Source organism: Atractosteus spatula, chromosome 6 (genome assembly GCF_055471065.1).
Source record: "Atractosteus spatula isolate fAtrSpa1 chromosome 6, fAtrSpa1.hap1, whole genome shotgun sequence".
Taxonomy (NCBI): domain Eukaryota; kingdom Metazoa; phylum Chordata; class Actinopteri; order Semionotiformes; family Lepisosteidae; genus Atractosteus; species Atractosteus spatula.
In genome coordinates, this window is record NC_142711.1 from 23,837,623 (window position 1) to 23,855,654 (window position 18,032).

General features: G+C 35.4%; 1 pseudogene; it reads left to right on the forward strand.

Moving 5' to 3' along the window:
* LOC148832686 (uncharacterized) overlaps window positions 1–1,247 on the forward strand; it is a 37,180-nt pseudogene extending 35,933 nt beyond the window's left edge.
* The last annotated feature ends 16,785 nt before the right edge of the window (window positions 1,248–18,032 follow it).

Genomic DNA, 18,032 nt, shown 5'->3' on the forward strand with positions numbered 1-18,032 from the left:
TCAAGAAAAAAGGAGTTGGTTATACACTGCCTTGCAAAAGTATACTGGCCCTTGCACAGTTTTCACAGTGTGTTGCTTTTAAACTTGTAGTCATGACTTTGAAATAGAAATATATATCTGGTATAATACAAAAAGCAAAAACCAAAAGAAGGATTTTCAGAAAGACAGTTACTGTGAAATGAAAATGGAAAAGTTATAATTGCATAAGTATTTAAATTGTGGCAAACCTAAATTGATTTAGATGCACAAAAGCACCTTAATAAGTCACACAATTAGTTAAGTGGTCTCTGTGTGCACTAATAATGTTCTCATGATTTCATATAACAATTAAAACATCTGTTTCTGTTAGGTTCATTGGTCAGGTTGTGGATTTCAAATAAGACCTCAAAGAAGGAAAACTAAGAAGCATTTAGAACAAGTCAGAGAAGGGTACAAAAATATCGAAGTCTCTGAATGCCCCTGTTCATACCACTTGGTAAGACCCTGACAAATATCAACAATGCCTGTCAAGAAACACTTGATTTTATACAAAAAACACCAGAATTAGTTTGACTAAATTACTTACTGGATGATCAAAGAGGTTATTGACCTCAAATACTTGGCTTTCTTTGTATGACAGAAAGACCAAACTTCAAGCAGAAAAAGTGAGGTTCAAAGACAAAATTTCTGATACATAGAACAGGTGGAGAATAGACAAGGCAATGACTGTTCAACAGACATAAGGTCCATGGTTTGTTTCCAACCACAAGGACTGCTTGCAGTGTGGCTACCCAAATACTAGTCCATTTGAGTCTGAAGGAAAGGGGATACCTCATAAAGGGAATGAAAGAAATCAATGGCAGTAGGAAGGAGCATTTTGAAACATATTCATAAATTAATCTACTGCCAACAACATTATATTCTATTCCTCAAGTAGGGATTAGCTTCTACCTAATGAGGATTTGAAAGGCACCATACAAATGAATAACAGCAGGAGGAGGCACAGGAGAACAAAAGCAGGAAGTCTGGAATAAAGAGGCAATGTCAAATAATTTCAAGAATGCCATAATTTCTGCAATTAGTAAGAAAGGTGATTAGTATTATTAAATTAATATGAAATATTTCCTTGTGAAAATTACAGAGTACTTTGTCTGCTCCCTGTTGCAGGCAAGATCTGTAATGATTGCTCAAGGAGGCAGCAGTCCATGTTGAAGACAGGATCCTTTTGCTGGAGATGCATGGCGCTGAGATCAGGGAAAATGGAGTGAAACAGCGAGGCTGTAGGAACAGGTAGACTGGCAGGCACGCAAGGCATGCAGATGAAGCATACCGATGGGACACAGCTATGCAACCAGGAGTAGACTAAAGGGCAATCCAGGTAGAATGATTGAGCAGGTAAGAGGTCCAACAATGAAGAAAGGAATTGGAATCAGGCAGTCCAGGTTGACCATGAAGGAGACTAAACAAAGGGTGATCTAGGAATCAGGGTTGGGAAACAAAGCAGAGAGTTAATGTAAGGAAGAAAGACTAAGCACATGACAAAATCCATGCAAGCACAGAAGAGATAAGCTGAATTTGAGAGACAAATGCCATGGTTAAGACGCCTGCTGCAATGATGGCAATCCTCTCAGTAATCAGGTAAATGTGATTAAATTACAGACTGATGGCATAGACACCTTGCCCAGTTGTATTGTCACGGGAACAGCTATACTGAGTGATTGAGTTGGTGACTGTCTGACAGCTGCAGTGTTACTGGAAGTAGAAACGGCAATCACCCAAGCGCAATCATTACAAGAACATTACGAGAATTCTCCTGTATAGACATATTTGTCTTGCTGAAGACCTTTTCCCAGAATCCTATTGTGAGCTCAGAACCTCATGGTCTGACTTTTACAGGTCACCAATTACAGTAAAAATGTCCAATATCTCTATTTAGCATTTTTTGACTTGGCAAAAATGTTTGGCTCACATGAAGTTTGAATGTCCTCCAAAATTTGTCAGCATCTGCCACGTTCTTCAAGATTATATATGTGTGCACTAATCATTACAAATGGATCCAGACCGCTTTGAAGTTCAGACAGTAAAAAATAGTATCTATCAGTCATCTTTAACACCATTTCCAATATTTCCAAGCACCGAATGCCTGGTGTCTGCCTGTATGATGAGCCTCAAGGAACACAGTGTGTGATTCTGTGAAGATTATTGTTATTGCCAGATGTGCTGGTTGTGTTAGGATGGAGAGAGAACTTTAAGAAGGGGAGCATCTCTGAAGCATCCCAAGGAATTTGTTTTGTACAACGTATGCAGACTGGAAGACTAGGTACATTTATTTTCCTTCTCCTGGGCAACTACTTTTCCTAAACAAACATACTTAACAGTAGTGCAAGGAAGACATGTTTTTCATGACTGGTTTGGACTTCACTGACGTATGCCTTCGTTAATGATAATTATTTTTCTCCTTCAAAATACTCCACACAACTTTTAAGGTTTAAATGCGTGTCCCTTCTCTTCCATTAACAACATGGTTCTTCACCCAGTCGAAGAACCTTGTTCTTTGGGACTATAAAATTGAGAAGTCCAAATTCTCTATAAGACTAACCAAAATAAATGTGTTACTGCAGCTTTAAAAGTTCTGCTATTAATGTAATTATTATGGTACTCAAAATTACACTTGTGCAGCTATGATTTAATTTATTATGATTTTGATAATGATGTCACTCATTTTTTTAAATGTTGCATATTACATTGGTCTTTAGTCTAAATTCTCTGATACTTTTACAAATCCATATGAGACATCTGACTGATTTATTTCACATTTGCCCTCATTATTCCAGTTACTAAAGAACTCCTGGAAGGTTCTATTCTGGATCTTGCCTTTCTTTTATTTATATCACAGTAACACAGAAACAGTAACATAAATTTGATAAAATCAAATTTATATTACCTAATCAAAATATTTTTTTTTACTTTAAGTATAAAATAAAATATTATGTTGCAATCAGTGACAATTTATAAATAGCAAGGCATATTGATCATAGCTTTTATTTAATTCATTTACAAGGAAACCAAGTTTAGACATAATTTCATAACCTCCTTTATCAACCTGTCTTCTAGGTATACACAAATGTCCCTTCTCCCCATCTTGGAATATGGTGATATTATTTACCTCTTAAAGCTGTTCTTGAAAAATTTGATGCCTTACACTTCAGTGATCTTTACTCTTTAATTGATTAACCTTCACTACAAACTAGTGGAATGCATTCATGATTTAGGTACATTTAAATCTTTAATTGAGTAGCATTTTTCTGATTTATTATAGTTTTTTTGTGCCATTGTTACATTTTAATACTTGAACCCATTAGGATTTTTACAGATTTTTCATATTTTAAACTAAAATGATATTAGATATTAATCTAAGTCCTAATAATACAGGAACTTAACTGGATTAAATAAATTACACAAACATGGTACTCTTACAAAATGTATTTATTGTCACATGAATCAACATTCAATATCCAAGTGTAACAAAGTAGGTGAACCTTTATATTCATTAACTGGTGGTACTCCCTTGAGCAGCATTGACTGCTACTGTACATATTCCGGAATGGTTGATTAGTCTCTCACATCAGTTTTGAAGACCCATTCTTCCTTACAGGTGTCCTTCAGTTCTGTGACCTTTGAGGGCTGCCTTACATGAACAGCTCAGTCCAGGTCTTGCCACAACATTTCAGAGGGGTTTAGCTCTGGACTTTGGTTGTCTATTGTAAAACAAGGATTTTCTTCTTCAGCAGACAGATTATTTTGTAGATCTGCTTGTGTATTTAAGATCAGTGTCTCACTGTCAGATTCACTTTCAGTGGATAATGGATGGAAGGCCTGATCTTCTCTTCTGGAAGCAACTGATAGAACGCAAATTAATCAAACATAATAATAGTGTTTTCTTCACTTTTATGATGCTGTATATCATAATTAATTAAAAAGTACATTTTTAAGATTAATGTAAACCAATTAATTATATCATAATCTACAAATAACGATTCAGTCAACTTAATCTTTGGAATGTGAAATAGAAGAATTATACTGGTCCCTGTTGGCCAGTCTAACAGACATTTATTACTATAAATAAATATTGAAAGAATAAGAAAATCTCATAAAGACACACAAAAAATCTCAATGTACAGACCATCGTAATGTAAAAATTGAATGTGGGCATGACAATCAAAAGACAAGCAATAAATAAAAAATATGTATACAGCATATCGTATACTGTATATCTAGAATCAGACAAAACCAGCAGGATATATTACCGATTTCTGATTTCTGCAGAAAATCTGATAATAATAATAATAATAATAATAATAATAATAATAATATATTGTATTATATTAATTACATTTATTTTACAAATTAATAGGCATTGCAGTATTTATTATTTACTGTTATGTACAGTATGTAATGAACCATGACCATTTATGAATTAACTTTGCATCAAATTACTGTATGGCATTTCAAATAAATTATGCATATTCTTATTTTGAAAATATGTCATTATAATTACTTAAATTATTTGAACACATACTAAATTAAGGCTACAAAGGATGGGAAACTATTTGGCTTACCTTAGTTGTTTGGATGATAGCAGCTAATTGATATGAAAATCTAATCTAAGCTTCAAAACCTGGACAGGTAACGTGTAAAAGACTCCCGCAATCTTTTGTGTAAAGAAGAGATAGCTTTCTTGTTCTTGTGATCTGTGTCTGAATGAAAGTATTCTGGTTTCTGCTTTATCAATCTTTTGAGTCTTCGCACTCTGATTCCAGATTCTGACATGCAACATTTTTACCTATTATAAGGTGTTATGTGCCCCTCATCTCAGTTTCCCTCTCAGCTCCAGAAGCTCTGTAATATATCAACCATTGATTATAGACTTTACAAACCAGTAAACACAATGATGTACAGTATTAAGTTTTTCAACATATGCTCACAAGAGGGCAGTGTTGTCTGCATTTTTTTATTTTTGTCATCATTTTCTAATAGACATTATAAAGAAGTAGAAAAAGTCTGGATTCTTTAATTGTATTCCAGAATTAATTTACTCAATTTTATTCCATTCATAGATTTAATCATGGAAGAACAAAAAATACTTTCTATAAAAGATTTTTGCTTATTCAAGAGATAGAGAAACTCCATGCAAATTTAACGGGTGTTTCTACGAAACAATGCATTTTTTATATGTAAGAGTGTAGCCCAGTTGGCCCATTACCTGACCGGATGCAGGAATTAATTAATTGCTTACACTTATAGAGTGCTTTTCTGGACACTCCACCCAAAGCACTTAGAGGTCATGGGAACTCCCCTCCACCACCACCAATGTGCAACACCCACCTGGATGATGCAACAGCTTGAGGCCAGTAAGCAGCTTAACTCCTTGTCTATGATAGAGACTTCAAAAAATATTAGACAGTTTCTCAAAGAGGAGCTTGCGTTTTTGTGTTGGTATTTGTTTGGTTTGTGGTTTTTAATTCCCTACGGTGTAAATAAAAAGCACTGATGTTTTTGAACCTTACAGCAGTTTTTTTTTGTATGTCTGTTGGCCTCGACCTGTTACAACATGCCCAAGGGGTTATCACAATATATAAAGAAATTAGTTTCTATAATTAACTAGCCTGAAAGTTTCGAACCAAACAAAAAGAAACATATGTAGATATAAGAACTATTTTTTCATATACTTTCAGGCGCTATTGCCTTTTACAAGCACTTTCGTTTGCAACTTATCCCTCCCAGTTTCAGGCTGAGGGCCTATATTGTGGAAGTATGAACTTGATGGAAATAACAATGTAAAAAATTCACAAAATTTTATCTCTAGACCTGGAACTGAGCTAAAGCTTATTGTATCTGGGTGATGGTCAGAGGCAGAACCCTGCTGAGATCAGGATCTCTGGTTTGAATTTTTGTGAATGGGGCCCTTATCTAGTAGAATACACCTGACCTTATCAGAATAAATATCCTTATATCATAAGGCATGGTACACCATTTAAACAATAACTCTGTACAACACATTTACAGTACTTATATCTTAGCTTTAATTATGTGTAACTTAAAAATTGGGAAAATATAATTCATGAGAATTCATGTGAACAAGCATTTACTAAACATTTTGCTTTTTTATTGTATCATAGAATACATATATTCATGGGCAGAGGGAATATACTGTATGGTCACTTTTGGAAAGAAAAGTAGGAGAGAATGGAGTGAATTTGACTGATTCTTCAAAGCATGGTAACTTTTCAGATGACCCCATAACTGTTCGTTGGATGTGTTTAGCTATTAATTATGCTAGTTACACATCCCCTGTTGTGGTGAAGTATGTTGTAAAGTGAAGTTAATCTCTATATATGTAATCTAGTTCTGCATTGCTTATCACAACAAAACATAAGTTCCCTGTGTTTATGAGTGGAAAAATGTAGCTGCCAGCCTGACTACAGCCACCAGAGAGCAGCAATACCTTCTAGAAGAAATCCTTTAATTCTCCTACCTGCGGACTTTCTCATGAAAATGAACATATGCAGTCCTTAAACACTCACAAATGTACTCTTTTACCTGGGGAGTTTTTAGAGGTGTAGAGAAAAGAGAATCATGGTCTACAGCAAAGTTGTAGCCAAGTCCAAGACTACTGCCAAGACTATAACAACCAGAGTTGAGTCATGTCCTAACGTCAACCAAAAATTATAGTTGGAATGAATTGTTAGCTTTATTTAAAAAAAATATTATTGTCAATGCTTAAAATGAATTATTAATAATAACCTGTACAATCACTTAGGAAAGCTTTTCAGACCTTTGGTTTGTAAATTTACCTTTTCAATATGAGTGATTTTGTATAACTTTACAATAGTTTAATTTTCATTAGCTCCTCTGTCAGTTTATTCAGTGAGCTCTCTAAAACTCAACACATACACATTTCCTTAGAGTTGGAATTATATCCTCTAATTTCTAGTATGGTATCCAGGACATTGTCTGGTATGCTGTATAAGAGTGTTTGATAGGGATAGAAACAATAGAGTCAGAAATTCTGTGGTGGGGTCAGCAGAAGAATGTGAAATTGAATGATTTCTTGAAAGAGCATCAATATTGAAATGATTCACTGAAATTGAAATGGAGTGAATGATTTCTTAAATGATTTGTGCAGCATCACCATGGTGATGTAAAGTTCTAAGACTTATTTTTCTTTGCATCCAGATGGATCACTGTCTACTGGATTTTGTTTTTCACAAGTCAACGAGTGGTTTATGATCAGTTATCAAGGTGAATTTGGCTCCTACATAGCAATTCCAAAATATTTGACATACCAGAGTTCCATATTGTCAGTGGACAATTTTCATGACTCTCATATGCAATGACTTTCTTTTGATTCTGTTGGACCTGACCTAGTACAATACCAAGAGTAGGGTTTGATGTACCCATTCAGAGAATGAAAGGTTGATTAAAATATGGAAAGGCCATCAAAGGAAGCTGGTATTATTTTCGTACTTATAGAACTTTGGGATTTTTGGATAGAGTTTTAGAGTTTTAGAATATGGACCTAAGAAGGAATTACACAAAACTTCCACCAAAAGCTTCTACAATCTCTAACTACCAGTAACAGCTGATTGTCATTAATCTGAGGAAGGCGATGTGAGTCATTTGTGGCAACAATTAAGTTTCCAGTAGTCAATACAGAAATGAAAGCTCCCATTTTGTGGGCTAACACAATAGGCAGGGGTGGGAGGGCCAGCCTAATGGCTGTCTAATGGGATTGGCTGTAACTGTGCTGATGGAAAATTTCACCCTTTTTGGGCCTTGACTCTTGCTCTCGCTGAAGAAATAAATGTACAGTACAATCTGAAAGAAAAGTCTTGCCTCTCTTTGTAAAACAGAGCACCTTGAGAGGACATTCTTTCTGTTCTATACATGGATTTTGTCAACAGGCAATTCAATCAAAGAACAATCAATAAGGTTTCAGGCATTGAGAGCATAAAACTGACCAAAACACACATCATTCTCTTCTCATCATTAAAGACAAGTCATATGAATATTTATGTGCACTTTTACTGAAAATCTTCTTTGCCACCATTAGAATCATTGGAAGATGGTTTTCTAATAGCACCAAAAGTCAAATTATGTACAGATATTGTAGTAAGTGGTATTTTGTAGATTGATTTTTCAAATTAAAATGTTATCTATAAAACATAAAGCTATTATTAGGTTCACTAGTTCATTAGTACTGTTGCTGTTCCAACTTCAGTAACTTATGATTCACCTTGGTAATATAATCATCCAGTAAACATATAAGTGCTTTCAGTGCAGAGGAAGTGCTGCCTATCTCCTTTCAAAGACATAGAAGGTAAGTTATTCAGAGTCTCTAAACCTTGCCCATGTGCTTGTGCTTGCGTGTGTCCTGTGGGGTACTGGCAGCTATGAAATAATCCAGGCTTGAGGCCTATATTTTTCAGGACAGGCTGCAGGATGTTGTGACCAATAAACAGCTTTCTCACAGTAAACTAGTCAAACCACATTTAGAACAGCAATTCAGATTTACATGAGAAGCAAAATACAAAGAGAGCAGCAGCCATTATTTATTCCCTTTCACAATAATCAGTCTCTTTAAAATATATATTTTTTTAAATTTCACCCTTGAATATGAAAACTTCAAGCTTTTACCATTGTTTTATGAACAAAACTAGTACTGCTCACTTTCACTTCTAATCAAGTACAATTCACTGAAGTATGTTTTTTATGTACAATATGAACATCTTATTAAAATGTTATTTGGAGAGATAACCCATACAGAGGAATGTAGAAAATACATATTCCACTGTCCATCTGCTGAGTCTCGTAATGCACAGTGCATAGCATATTCTTGCTCTCCCTAAAGGGATAATTTCATGTTCCTTTATGATAATGATATGGAAATTGAGTACACAGGGCATGTACCAATCATTTGAATTTGTTTGATCATTATTAGATGCACAGAAGGAGGTAGCAGTGGCCACCAGACAACAAAAATAAAGTAACTTGCAATTGTCATATATAATTTTCTTTGAGGCTGAGGTCTGCAGTTTTGTAGCTTAGTGAATCCTTTTTAAAAGACAAAAGACCTTAAGGGGAGTTTTATGATGTGGGTAACTAGTTGTGAACAATGTGCCAGGCTGTCATCTTGGTTGAAGAATGAGATTTGCTTGACTTTTTTTACTCTTAATTTTCTGTTGAGATAAGCATGGGGTTCTGATCAGATCATGGGCTCGTTTTCAGGTTGAGGATTTTTATTAAAGCAAGCTGAGAAGGACATTGGAGGTATTGATTCCTGAATGAATAAAACACACTGCAAGATTCACATTCACATAGCACCAGAGAAGCAAAGAGTACTTTTTTTATCCAATGACTTCTTAAAAATGTGACATAAAAAGTAATATGTTGCATTACTGGTTAGCAGCTAAAACAAAAAATGGAAAAATATTACAGCAGTTTATCCATTGTTTTGTCATGTCAATAATCATAAGAATAATAAAAAACTTTTTTAAAAATTTTGAGGTTCAAGAGGTCTGTTTAAAAACATACATACAGTAACACACTGTAATGTCTGCAGATGCAAGGAATACTGATGCAAAGGACTGAAAATTAAAACAGTTTTGCTTACATCATTGTAATGTTGTCTTCAATATTAACTAAAAACAAGCAATTTAAATAATTAAATAACTATCACTTGCATTTCAGTTTTAATTCAATATTTACTTCGAAAATCCTATACCATTAACAGGTTCACCCGTTTTCCATGATAAAAAAGCATGTAATATTGTTCTTCTGGCACAGTGATAAAGCAGATTAGTCATGTAACAAAGGGTAAAATAAACACAATCAGATTTTCCCTCTAGATAATGGAGACAAAATAATGCAGTCCTGGCATATCTTTATTGTTGATTTTCATCTTCTAGTTGTAAGAAGAGCACATTCCTTATGTAAATAGCCAGAGCAAAGATTTTCAAAAACCTGTACTGACTATCTCTATATTTGTACAACAAAGACTAGATTTATTCTTATTATGACAGTGGTCACAGCTGTATACCTAGCCTATGCTGATTTCTTTTTAATTAGTTTTGAAAACTTCAAAGAAGTGGTATTACTGCTGCCATTTTTACGGACAAATCCCACACAAGCCAAGATAACATTTTAAGTAATTAAAGACCAACAGAAACCACGATAACATTTCAAGTAATTAAAGGGCTACTTCATATTATGGCTTTTTTGAGATGTAAACAACAATGACAAAAGTTATAATACAAAAGACTGAGTACACAATGAAAGCTAATCTTCCACTTCATGCAACAAAATGTGTGTTAAATTTGAATGTAATCAAGTGGCTGAATGGAGTGGTTCAAATGGTAAAGGTGTTCACCTGAGCACAGGATGAGCTCTGTGATCATAGGCTTGAGACTAGACCATGTCAGTAGACTTGCTACGTGGCTGGTGAGGGATGCAATCTTCTCCAATTGGTGCTTAACCTCTGGTACTCTGCAGTTTTGCTTTTGACAATTCCAAAGGCAACACTGCCCCTGGCTCGAAGGTGGGCAGGTCAGAGAAATCCACCTACACTTCCTTATTCTCCTCTGTGTGTGGTTGTAGCATTTGTAGCTGCAAGCACTGATATGACAAACATAACTGGTTATTCCAAATTGGGAATGTGAATGAAAAATAATTTTGATTGTAAATTTTAAGAGCAAAAAAGGTAGAAAAGTAGACTGGCAGTTAGGAATGTTGTCTCACAGCTCTTGGTTTCTGAGGTTCCTTTTTGTCTGGTGTTTGCAAGTTATTCCCATATTTACATTGGTTTTCTCCAGTGATGTAAGATAAATCATTGCAGCAAATGGAGTAAAACATATTTGGAAATCACAAGAAAGTTAGTATGCCAATTGGTGAGAATTTATTTGATTTCCAACTGTATGAAATGTAGAAGTGTGAAAGTCGAGATAAAGACCAGATCCAATATTACTAAACACAAATAAATAAATCTTACTGTAGTGTATTTGCACTTAGCATTTTAGCATTGTCACAACAGCACTTACTTATGCTGCACTGACTATTAAAAGAAAGGTAAATTCAAGGTTGCATGTACGTATTCAAATATGAAATGTACATTTTCACATTAAGTTCTGGTTATCGTAAACTAAACTGGATATTTGAACTTTCTATCAAGCTTTTTAATTTTTAATTCTTTATGCAATCATTAAAATAAAGACCATTTCATGTACAGCAACACGTTTGCATTTAGTTACAAACAGTTGCATTTCACTAGCTTCAACTAGTAAAACAGGAAAAAATTGCATTTATATTATTTCCTACATTAACTTTTAATTAACAAAATATTTTCACTTAGTTAAATGTTTTAAGTAATTTGTGTACAGTTTACTGCTATCTATTTTGTTGATGTTTTTTGTTTTATCATTTATCTTGTATGCTAATCATTACAATCACTGTATAAAAATGCACAATGAAAATACAACCACATAAACTTCACATTAATAACTAATTTGTTCAATATAATTTATGTGAGCAGATGTTTGTTGATTATTTGAGTAGTAAAGTCCCTTGCGATAAAATACGTTTCATGTCATCTGATTTTATTAAAAAATGCCAAGTACGCAGTGTTTAGTACTTGAGTGGAGCTAGATATGCTGAATTAAGTTAAGAATCTGTAAAAATAACCATTCATACAGGCACAATATTAATTAATTCAAGAACGAAAAAGATATGACTGTTTGGGTAATGATAATTTCCTAGCTGGTAATGTCATGCCTGAAGACAGCAACAGAGAAACCTACTCAGAAAACAAGATGTTCTGCTTCAGTAATCATCAGATCTCAAGAGAATTAAGGACTTTAGCTCTTTAAGAGACAAACCGTATCTTACAAGGTAGAGAGTCATCTCACCTATCAGGGGCATTCTATCTCATCCATCCGTTTAATCTTTCTCCGAATGAAGTTGTTAAAGTGTAGGGAATTCAAGAAAGGAATAATTCCCGTCTTCAGAATGACAATAGTTTTATCATCTACATACTGTAAAAATGATTTTCATGCTTGGATATCGTTCAGGGGTAATGTTGATATCTGAAAGACAAAACCACTGTTTTCTGATCAACAGACAATATCTAAGACATTAGTCATTGAATGAATGTCATTTTTCTCTTGATAAACTATATCTGACTTATTGTACTACACATGCTAATTGGTGGTTTTGTAGAAAGGAAATGGTTTAGATAAGAATCTGCTTTAATGAAATAACAGCTATGTTTCAGTTTAAGGACAACATTACTTCTCAGTGAAACATTGCTGGTACAATAATGTTCTGTTCCGCCATAGAAATCTACGAAACTACAGATACGTGATGAAAGTTTTGGGATTGCAATGGAATGCCCTCAATAAAAATGTGGAGGCCCTGCTGTGGCCAGCATTTATTGCTGGCTTGAGTCTATTGGAATAGCTGTGTGACCAACACACCTATGACATCAACATGAAACAACTGTGACCAGTCTACCTTTCCCAGATGACTACAGCTGCAAAGGAAAAGAGTTTTGGTATCCTACAGCAGTCTGTACATTACATTACACAATAAAAAATGAACTATTCAAGATTCAAGATTTTTTATTTGCCATATACAACAAGTGTATTGGAATGCTTATTCATTCAGTTGTACCCAGTAACAGTAGAGAGAAAAAAATAGGCACAAAAGACAAACAGACATGGACAATAAATTTAGACAATAGACGTTACAGCCAGTACAGCCAAGATAGGACAGTGCAAACAGTGCAGAACCTTAAAGTGCAGGTGCTAATTTCGGCAGGTGCTTATTTGAGTTGTTTATGATGTGGACTGCTTTGGGAAATAAACAGTTTCTGAACCTATTGGTCAGTTTTCTGATACTGTGATACCTCCTACCAGAACCCAGGGGTGAAAACAGATCTTTACCAGGGTGAATTGGGTCCTGAAGTATAGCTCGAGCCCGGTTGTGGCAGTAGTAGAGATTTATCCTGTCGATGGAGGGTAGCTCGGTCCCAGTTATTTTCTGAGCAGACCTCACAACCCTCTGTATGGCTTTTCTGTCCTGTACTGTGGCTCCACCATACCACACCGTAATACCACCGTTCAGGACACTCTCAATGGTATTATGGTGAAAATTGGTGAGTGTTGTCTTTCTCATCCCCCACTTCCTTAACTGTCTCAGGAAGTGAAGGCGCTGGTGGGCTTTAGTGAGGATGGCATCAGTGTTCTCTGGCCAGCTCAACCTCTCAGTGATCTGGAGGCCGAGGAACCTGAAGGTGCTGACAGTTTTGACTGAAGGCCTGTGAATGATGATGGGTGTGTGACATCCTCCATGCCTCCTGAAGTCCACAATAATCTCTTTTGTTTTGCCTATGTTAAGTATGAGGTTGTTGTTGTGGCACCACTCCACCAGCTCTGCTACCTTGCTCCTGTAGGTGGTTTCCTCATTGTTGCTGATAAGACCAATTACTGTGTTGTCATCAAATTTGATTATGTGGTTGCTGTTAAATCTAGCCACACAGTCATGTGTAAATAGAGAATACAGCCATGGGCTCAGGCAGCAGCCCTGGGGGGGCTCTGTGTTGAGGATCAGAGGGGATGAGGTTTTGTTTCCAATCTTCACCACTTTGTTGTCTGCCTGTCAGGAAGTCCAGGACCCAGTTGCAGATGGAGTTGCTCAGGCCCAGACCCCTGAGTTTGACCACCAGCCTGCCTGGCATAAATGTGTTGAAGGCTGAGCTAAAGTCAATAAATAACATCCTGGCATAGATGTTCCTCTTGTCTAGGTGCTCAAGAGTGGTGTGAAGGGCCAGTGAGACAGCATCGTCCACTGACCTATTATTCCTATAAGCAAACAGCAGGTGGTCCAGGGAGTCTGGGACAATACTGTTGATTGTCCCATCACCAGTTTTTCCATGCACTTCATGACTACTGAGGTGAGTGCCACCAGAAGTAATCATTCAGACATGACACCTTGGTCGCTTTAGGCAGTGGCACGATAGTAGTCCTCTTGATGCACAGTGGGACAGTAGACAGAGATAGTGACATGTTAAATATTACAGTGAAGACAGGGGTCAGCTGTGCTCTGCATGCCTTTTAAACACAGGAGGGGATGCCATCAGGGCTGGCAGCCTTGCGTGGCTTCACCTTTCGGAAAGCTCCTCCTGTTCAGACAGCTGCAGCAGAGCCAAGGCTCTCCAGAGTTGAAGGCCACAGACCGCTCCTTCAGCTTGGCTTTGAATGTTATTTTTTAACCATGGTTTTTGATTGGGGAATGACTTAATTCTTTTAGTTGGAACTCAAACATCAAGACAGTATTTGATATACTGTGTAACTGTCTCTGCAAACTCGTTGATGTCTGTGGCTGAGTCTTTGATCACAGTCCAGTCTGTGCATTCTAAGCAGTCTGAGAGCTGTTCCGCCTCACTGGTCCAGCGCAGCACGGTCCTCTCTGCAGGGGGTGAGGCTTTTAGTTTCTGCTAGTATCCTGACTGCAGCAAGACGGAAGCATGGTCTGATTTCCCAAAGTGTGGTTGGAGCACAGCCTGATACACCTCTTCAATGGTGGTGTAACAGTGGTCGAGGGTGTTACAGCCTCTGGTCAACATACTGGTGAAATTTTGGCAAACCTTTCCTAAGATTGCAGAGGTCACTACACCATAGAAAATTAAAACGCACATGAATATTATGCACTTGTACCTTTCTCTTTAAAGTGTACTGTATGGAGGTGTGTAGGAATGTACATACAGTATGTAAACAGATAAGGAATCATTACTGGAGGGTCAGTCTGCAATGGCTCCTGTGAGTGACATAGAGAAAAGAGACCCACAAAAATTGCACACCTCTTTACAACTTGTGTGGATAAGGCTATAAGACATAAATGCAAGTGCATAGTGAATATATTTTAGTGGTAGTGTGTGACCTGTCATTCCTGTAGTCTAAATAAATATTATTTTTTAAAGGACTTGGCAATTTCAATCAGTTGCTTTTCCATTTTAGCAGTTCCTAAATTACACGACTTTGTAGCTTTTTATGATTTTGGCTTATTTTTATGTTTATTACTAAATTATTAGTAACAGGAATTGTCACATTACCATAATTCTTTAAAAAATCTTGTACATCAAATGTAGTAGGTTCATCTGTATAGGCTTATTAGTTAGAAAACAGACTGGGGCTATGAGGTGCCACAAGAAGCTGCACATGGCCCATTGCTTTTGACTTTATCCCTCTCATAATCTTTATACCATTGTAACACTTTACAGATGGTGCACATACTGTAACATCTGGTGCTACAAGAAGAGCTGTCTCAAAGAAAATACAGCATAGCTTTGATCTGGTGCGAAGGTGGCCAATTGTGATTAAACTGGTATTAAAATCAGTAATAAAATTAATGACTCATATGTCTTTAGGACTATGATTACTCCTAAAGAAAGTACCATAAATGAATTTGCACAGGACACATTACATTTTCAAATAGATACTGGAGAATATTAATAGACAGAACTGTTGCTCAGTTTGTTCTTTATATGTGAACATGGTCCTGAAAAAGAACAGAAAGTGTTCAAATATTTGTTCTTAATCAGAATTGAGTCACACAACTTTTTTAGCTTACTATATCAAAAAAGGTTTTAATTGGTCTTCTCCTGATTTCCATTTACAGTTTACATAAATCAGACCAAGTACAGTATGTGCCACAATTTCCTAATTTTCTCATTATTCATATTGGCAGCCTGGATTTCAAAGCACTTAAGGGCTAGAACAAAATGGATATATTGTATCCCTTTCTCCTTAACTTTATGGCATGTTTGGTTTTCAGACATTTTGATGGTTTCTAAAATTAAGGGTATGAGGGGGAAATATTTACAAAGTTCCCCTAAAAAGGGACATGTCTTGTTTTCAAACAAAAACCTTTTTTTAAGTTAACATATTATTTGAGTACCTCAGGACCTCACCTGCAAGCATTGTATGTAAATTAACAAAGACAGAATAATCACATAGAAGATTTCAATAGCATAAACATAGTATAGTTTATGTGATGTTTACATTGAAATACCTTGACTGCTCTGGCAGATTTAAGATTTTTGTGAAACAAAAGTTAAATTTACACAAGATCAATATATCAATTATTTCTTACAGTTAGACATTAGAAAAAAGATCACAAAGGGCCTGTAATAAAGCAGTAAATTATTTCTTTTCAAGAGAAAATATTTTTATTTAAAAATTATCCCATGAGCACTTGATGTAACCAGTTTTGTTTTATACTGGAAAACTTAAAAAGGATTGAATTCTTATGCAAATAAATAAAAAAACAGATTACTAAATTGTGGCAGTTGATTATGAAGAGTAAAATCAAGCAAAATAATAGATAAATGAATTCCTCTGCTGAAGCAATATCCTTCTCATCACTTGACACTAAAATTACTGTCATGGTCATCATCATACCTTAAAGACAAACAAGAAGAAATTTTTGACTTTATACTCTAGACTTTAGAGATTATTTTTATTTGATTCAATCAATGATTGTAATTATACCATCAAACTAATTCTTCAACATAATTAACTTTGCCATTCTTCTTCTAAAAGCTTTGCCATCCTCCGTTGCTTTAAAACGTTGGACACACTCATTTCTAATGTACACTAAAGTACTTTGATATGTTTACTTGAATCCTTTACACAGTCTACCTTTTGCCTAAGTTAAATAACACAATAGTTAGATTTAAATATTCAATTTAAAAATATGAATTAATAACAAGACAATATGAATCCCTAAATGTCTCTTACAGTGTCCACATTTATGAAATTACAAAATGATGCATACACATTTGTTTTAATCTTAATATATTTTTCAAAAACTGAAAACTCAACCTGCACACTTCTAAGGGTAGGATGAATTACAGTAAATGTCAGCAAAAACTGAGATATCTTAATTGCTTAAGTTTTTAATATAAGGTGGAAGTAATTTTAACAGACATTACAAACACAAGTCTTTTTGACTTGTTCAAAGTCTTGTTGCAGATTTTGGCCATTGTTTCTGACAGATTTGTTGAAACTCTTTCAATTTGCTTGGGAATCACTTTGTCCTTGTGCTTTGGGTCCTGCTGAAAATTGAGTATATGTTCCAGTTTTAGGTCTGAAGCAGGTTTTCCTTTTAGATTTGCCAATAATTTTCTCCATCTGTGCCAGGCTTCCTAGTCCCTGCTGAAAAGAAGCAGAATTGTAACAATGCTACCATCATCACGCTTGACAGTAGGATTGGTACTGACTGATGTTGGTATGCATTGGATGTAATGCATTTATACAACAAAATTTAAGATCTTGTTTTGTCTGACCACAAACACTTTTGCCACATACAGTATTTGCAGTATGACTTCCATTTCCTAATGATTGACATCACCATGCACAAAGATATAGTAAGGGTCTTTGAAATGGTTTTATACTGTTCTCCTCTCTGTGCCTTTATTCCTGAGCTACTTTGAAAACTGAGTGACTGTGGTGACTGCGAGACCTTACAGATACAAATGTATTTATTATGAAACCATGTGAACCACTATTATTGTACTATTATTGTACATAGACAGAGACAACTCACCTAATTGTGTGGCTTGTCAAGGTAATTCTGTACCCCTGAATTAATTTATATTTTCTATACTGTACACAGTGAAGGGTTTGAATGCTTATCCAATCAGGATTTTTTCTCTTTTTCTTTGATATTAATTTTCTGTTTATCTCTCACTTTTTTTTAGTTTTGAATGTGTGGAGTAGGTTGTACATATACAGTACAAATATTGATTGTTAGTGTACTACAACAATTGACTGCAAGCTTAAAAGGAACAGAACATGAAAACAAAGATGCAAAGATCTGAATACTTTTGCAAGGCAATGTATGTATGTTCTTTTTCCATGTCTTCACTTTCCATACCATATATTTGAAGAAAGAATTGACATCCAAACTATACTTCATGTAAAAGAAAACAAGGATGTTGT